Below are 6,870 nucleotides of genomic sequence, written 5' to 3'. Positions count from 1 at the left end.
AGGAGGGTATAATGAGGCATGTCCAACCTCTCTTTCCATCATGGCCTGTACTAGTTTTCAATCTGTCTATTTTCCTACAGTTGGACATTTGGGCTTTATCATTTTTTTTCTTTTTTTTTTTTGCCATTCAAACCATGTCTCTTATATGTGTCTCCTGGAGTGCAGACACAATAACCCTTTTCATGCCCTTGGCCAAGAGGAGGGGTCCATTCAGATGGTTGGCAGAGGGGGCAAGGGCTTGCAATTTTATTTTTGTTTTACACAACTAATATAATGATGTTCATTAAGGAAAATAAATGTAATCATAAAAGTATTTTAAACATATTCTCAGCATTTCTAATCTTAAATCATTACCAAAAACAACAACAAAAAAAGCCATGTATATACCTCTTGTAATGGGTTGAATTGTGTATCCCCCAAAAAATATATCCAAGTCTTAACTTCCATGACCTGTGAATGTGACCTTATTTGGGGGAAAAAAAATCTTGGCAGATGTAATTAAGTCAAAAATCTCAAGGTGAAATCATCCTGATTTAGGGTAGATCCTAAATCTATGACTAGAGTCCTTATCAAAGAAAGTGGAGAGAAATTATAGACATCGAGACAGGAGGAAGGCCATGTGCAGATGAAGGCAGAGATTAGAGATACATTTCCACAAACTAAGGAACTCCAGGAGCCACCAAAAGCTGGAAGAGGCAAGGAAGGATTATCCGCAGAGCCTGTAAGTGGGGATGGCCCAGCTAACACCTTGATTTCACACTTTTTGCCCCCAGAATTGTGAGAGAATAAGTTTCTGTTGTCACCAAGTTTGCGGTAATGTGTTACATTGTCCCTGGGAAAATTAATACACCCCTTCTACCAAAAAGGAGAATGTGAAAGTTTTCATGTCAGTTTGAAATGTTTTATAAAAATCCTAAAATCTAAGAGTTAGAAGGGCTATGAAAAGAATGGTCTCATGCTTGTATGCCTGATAACAAAACTATCACAGAAGACTCTGTGAAGCTACGACCTTGTACAAAGTCCATCACAACCTTATGCAAAAAAATACTTCTGCAAGGACATCTGCCCAGGAATTCTGTCCTTCCTTAGATGGACATCACCTTTACCGTTGATCATTGTAGCCAAGGATAATTAAATCAATTACACAATCTTCCTTATTTTTCATTTAAAAACTTTTGTTTTCCTTTATCTCCCTGAATATGCACGTAGTTTAATATAGCACACATATTCCCATTGTGATGCCCTATGTTCAAATAAATACCCTTTTTTTTTTTTAAAGAGAACCTCTCTCTGTTTTTGTTTGTTTGTTTGTTTGTTTGTTTGTTTTTTGAGACAGAGTCTCACTCTGTTGCCCACGCTGGAGTGCAATGGTGTGGTCTTGGCTCACTACAACCTCTGCCTCCCAGGTTCAAGCAATTCTCCTGCCTCAGCCACCCGAGTAGCAGGGATTACAGATGTGTGCTGCCACATCCAGCTAATTTTGTATTTTTAGTAGAGATGGGTTTTCACTATGTTGGCCAGGCTGGTCTTGAACTCCTGACCTCGTGATACACCTGCCTCGGCCTCCCCAAGTACTGGGATTACAGGTGTGAGCAACCATGCCCAGCCCCTCTCCATATTTTAGTTTGACAAAGCACTTCTAAACTCTTTGGAATTTGTGTCTTCTCAAACAGGACCATTTCTAAACTTTTCCTTCCCCATTATCACTGTCTTCCCTTTTGTTTCTATATGTGGTGCTTGTTACTTTTTAGTTTAGACATCAAGACAAGGAGGAAGGCCATGTGCAGATGAAGGCAGAGATTAGAGATACATTTCCACAAACTAAGGAACTCCCGGAGCCACCAAAAGCTGGAAGAGGCAAGGAAGGATTATCCGCAGAGCCTTTAAGTGGGGAAGGCCCAGCTAACACCTTGATTTCACATTTTTTGCCCCCAGAATTGTGAGAGAATAAGTTTCTGTTGTCACCAAGTGTTAGTTTTTTAAAATGTGTGATAAAATATTTAAAATATACAGAGTTATAAAGAATAATACAACTTTCCATTTGCCCAACATCCAGCTTAAGTTATGAAACACTGTAAACACAGTGAAATTCCATAGTACATCCCTCCCCTATGTCTTCCGCTGCTGCCCCTTAAAGGATTTCATGTTCCTGAATTTGTTTATTCCCAGGCACTTCCTGTATCATTACTAGACGTGTATTTAGCCCTAGGAAATACATTATGTCATTTTGCATATTTTTAAACTTTACAAAAATGGCATTGTGCTATGTGTATTCTTCTGCAACTTGTAATTTTTTTCATTTCTATTAGATTTATCTGTGTTGGAATTGTACCTCTGGTTCATTCATTTTTACTTATGTGTAGTAGTCCACTCAATGAAAATAACACAAACTATTTTCCTACAGTTAGACATTTAAGCTTTATCATTTTTTTCTTCCTTTCCTTTTTAGCTTTTCAAACCACGTCTCTTATATGTCTGATGGAGCGCAGACACAATAACCCTCTAGGATACATACTCAGCAGTGGATCCCAGGATGTACTCGCTTCAACTTCACTCGATACTGTCAAATTACTTTCCAACGTGTGTCAAGCAGCAAGTGTTTATGCACTTCAGTTGTTCTACATCCACACCAACTCTTGATAGTGATAGGTTTTTAATTTTTTAATTTCTGTCCCTCTCAAGAGCATTAAAAACCCTCATTTTTATATTAAATTGCATTTCCCTATTTACCAGAAAATTAGAGCGATTTTTTTTTTTTTTTTTTTTTTTTTTTTTGAGATGGAGTCTCGCTCTGTCGCCCAGACTGGAGTGCAGTGGCACGATCTCAGCTCACTGCAACCTTCACCTCCCGGGTTCAAGAGATTCTCCTGCCTCAGCCTCCTGAGTAGCTGGGATTATAGGTGCACGCCACCATGCCTGGCTAATTTTTGTATTTTTAGTAGAGATGGGGTTTCGCCATGTTGGTCAGGCTGGTCTCAAACTCCTGACTTCATGATCTACCCCCTTCGGCCTCCCAAAGTGCTGGGATTACAGGCATAAGCCACCTCGCCTGGCCGTCTTTTTATTTGTTTCTTTTTCTCTTTTCTTTTCTTTTTTTTTCTTGAGACAAGGTCTGATTCTGTTGCCCAGTCTGGAGTGCAGTGGCATGATTTCGCCTCACTGCAACATCCACCAGGGTCAAGTGATTCTCCCATCTAAGCCTCCCGAGTAGGTGGGATTACAGGCATGTGCCACCATACTGAACTACTTTTTGTACTTTTAGTAGAAATGGGGTTGGGCAGGCTTGGAGCAATTTTTCATGTGCCTATATTATTTCTGTTCTGTCTTTTGTAAACTGCCTATTCTTCTCTTTGCCATTATTTTCTATTGAGTTGTGTGTCTTTTTCTCATTGATTTCTAACAGTTTTTACATATTCTGGATACTGAACCTTTGTTGGCCATGTATGTTGCCCATTATTTCTCCTGGTCTGTGGTTTAACATTTTACCTTTTAGGATGTGTTTTAGCTTTCTTTTATACATTATGTTTTTACATCTCATTAAGAAACTTCTACAACAAATTCACAAAGGCATTTTCTAGTATTTTATTCTTCAAGGTTTTAAGTTTTGCCTTTTCACATTTATGTCTGTAATCCTCTTGGACTTCTTATTTCCCTTACAGTATGAAATGGAGATCTTTTTATCATATACATAATCAATTGTCCTTAACCCATTCATTGAAAAATTATTAATCTTTTCCCCACTAGCACTAACATAACATATATCAAGTTTATATATATGTATACACACACACACACATACACACACACGACATCTGTGTGTATATTGGTTGCCTATTAATGCACAATGAATTATTCCAAAATTTAGCAGCTGAAAACAATAAACTTTTATTATCTCACAGTTTCTGTGGTTTAAGAATCTGGGAATGGTCTAGCTAGGTAATTCTGGATCAGGGTCTCTCATAAGACAGTGATTAAGGGGTTGACCAAGCAGCAGTCTCTTCGAAGCTCTACTGAAAAAAGGATCCACTTGCAATTTCACTGTGTAGCTGATGGCAGGCGTGTGGCCCTCACTGGCTGTTGACCAGAGACATTGGTTCCTTGCCACATGCATCTCTCCTTAGTGTAGATCACAATGTAACAACTTGCTTACCCTCCAAGTGAGAGATCAAAGAAATTGACAGAGCTCCCAAGATAAGAATCACACCCTTTTCCTTCTCTAATCTAAGAAGTGACACCTTATCATGTCTGTCATGCTCTTTGTATAAGAAGTGAGCCACTAAATCCAGCCCATATTCAAGGTTAGGGAAGTAGACAAGACTGTCAATACCCAGAGGTGGGGATCACTGGGGTTATCTTAGAGCTGCCTACTGCCGTTTCCATTTGTTGATCTATACTAGGATCCCCACCATACTGTCTTTTTTTTCATACCGTCTTCATTACTGTAGCTTGTACAAAGTCTTGTTATCTGGTAGAGAATATTCCTCTACTTAATTATTATTCAGTATGTCTTGTCTATTTGGGACCCTAAAAATAGAATCTAGGATCTGTGTGTTCATTTTAATTGAAAATCCCTGGGCCAGGCGCTATGGCTCATACCTGTAATCCCACTTTGGGAGGCCAAGGTGGGAGGATCACTTAAGCTCAGGAGTTCAAGAGCAGTCTGGGCAACATAGGGAGATGCTGTCTCCACAAAAAATAAAATAAAATAAATTGTCTGGGTGTGGTGGTGCATGCACACAGTCTCAGCTACTTGGGAGGCTGAGGTGGGTGGATGGCTTGAGCCTGAGAGGTCAAGGCTGCAGTAAGCTGAGTCTTCACCACTGCACTCCAGAATGGGCAACAGAGTGAGACTCTCAAAAAAAAAAAAAAAAAAAAGAGAAAAAGAAAAACTCTGTTGAGATTTTTATTGGAATTTCAGTACATGAACAGATTAATTAGTAAATGAATTTATAATTTATGATATTGAGTCTTCCTATTCATTTACATGCTTTATATCTCACACATTCTGAGAAACTCACCAGAAAGATTAATGCAAAAGAGCTGGGCACGGTGTCTCATGCTTACAATCCCAGTACCTTGGGAGCCCACAGTGGGTGGATCACGTGAGGTCAGAAGTTCAAGACAAGCCTGGCCAACATGGTGAAACTTTGTCTCTACTAAAAATACAAAAATTAGCCAGGCGTGGTGGCACGTGCCTATAATCCCAGCTACTCAGGAGGCTGAGGCAGGAGAATCGCTTGAACTCGGGAGGCGGAGGTTGCAGTGAGCCAAGATCATATCACTGCACTCCAGCCTGGGTGACAGAAGAAGACTACATCTAAAAAAAAAAAAAAAAAGAGTAATGCAAAAGAAGACAATTTGAGTGTCTTTTCAATAATTCAGTGGTAAAGTAGAGTAAATGGAGAGTTTGCGTATTGCCCCAATTCCTAGGTTTAAAAGGTTTAAGGTCTAGGTCCATATAGAAGTTCTATAGTTCTAATAGACTGTGTTTTGATGAAATACCCTCAATAAGTTTGAGGTATGCACAACATTTCTGCTGAAATCCTTATCCTGCCCATCCTTTGCAGTGGACATCTATGGTTCAGTTTACCCAGCAATCCTCCTTTCTTATAAAAACATAATTCCTCTTTTTTGGGGGTACGGATCTTCCCCAAACTCCAACCAAGTGGTTCTAATCCAGGTTTCCAATCACAGTGCTCCAATCACAGGAGTAAGCACAGGTCCTAGACCAGGCCAGTCACAGCGCCTTCCTAGCTTTTCCAACTCGATAAAATCCAGGCTGACTGGATAAAATCCAGAGGGAGAGTTTACTCAAAATGAAGCTGAGACACAGAAAAAAGCTGAGATGAGAGACATGGACATCTTAGCAGTGGCCAGGTGGTTAGTGCCATACACATCCCTGCCCAACCTCATTTTGGTTAGGTGAGCACTAGTCATTCTCATTTATTCTTTTAACAACAGAAGTATTTAATGAGCATCTACTATGAGCCAGTCATTGAAGTCACAGTGATGACTAAGCCTTCCAGTGATCACAAAATATGTTAATGTAAAAAGTATTGCAAGTCGTGGACATTTGGAACCTAAGTAGGCAAACCATGACTTACATCTCGTTTAGGCTGGGCCCAAGAGGCTAAGATGGGAGGATCACTTGAGCCCAGGAGTTAGCAGCCTGGGCAGTATGGTGAAACCCCATCTCTACAAAAAATACAAAAATTAACGGGGCATGGTTTTGCAACCTGTATTCCCAGCTAATTAGGAGAATGAGGCAGGAGGATTGCTTGAGCCCAGGAAGTCCAGGCTGCAGTGACTACAGTAAGCTGAGATCACACCGCTGCTCTCTAGTCTGGGTGACAGAGCCAGACACTGTCTTAGAAAAAAAAAAAAAAGAAGAAAAAGAAAACTAATTTAGTTCCCACTAAATCCTGTTAGGAAGCTCAGAGAGGGTCAGTAATTATTGCAAGCTTCTAGCGCTAATACATAGCCAAGACTTGAACATATAGAACCAAGACTTGAACATATGTTTTTGACTCAATTGTTTTAATTACTCTATGCTGCTTAAACTGAGACGCCTCTGAATCTTACAGTTTTAAAAGAACAACTCACAGTTCTCACTTTCCATCAGATTCTAATTTTCTACCAAACTGCAGCCCTGAGGTATGAATGGTTACCAACTTTAGTTAAACAAACAAAAGTTAGGTCATCAAGAAACAGAAAAACCACTCTTCCCAGCCTGCATTTGTTTGTTTAATGAGTTTGCCTTTTTAAGGGCAAGGCTCCTTGGGAGTTGTAGTCTGAGACATAGTCCTGTGGGTGGAGGCGCTGACTCACTAGGACCCAATCAGCAGAGAGTCAACTTGCTCTCCGCTCAGC

Source organism: Callithrix jacchus, chromosome 4 (assembly GCF_049354715.1).
Source record: "Callithrix jacchus isolate 240 chromosome 4, calJac240_pri, whole genome shotgun sequence".
Classification (NCBI taxonomy): Eukaryota; Metazoa; Chordata; class Mammalia; order Primates; family Cebidae; genus Callithrix; species Callithrix jacchus.
The sequence above is the reverse complement of the archived record's forward strand: the minus strand, read 5'-3'. Positions refer to the sequence as shown.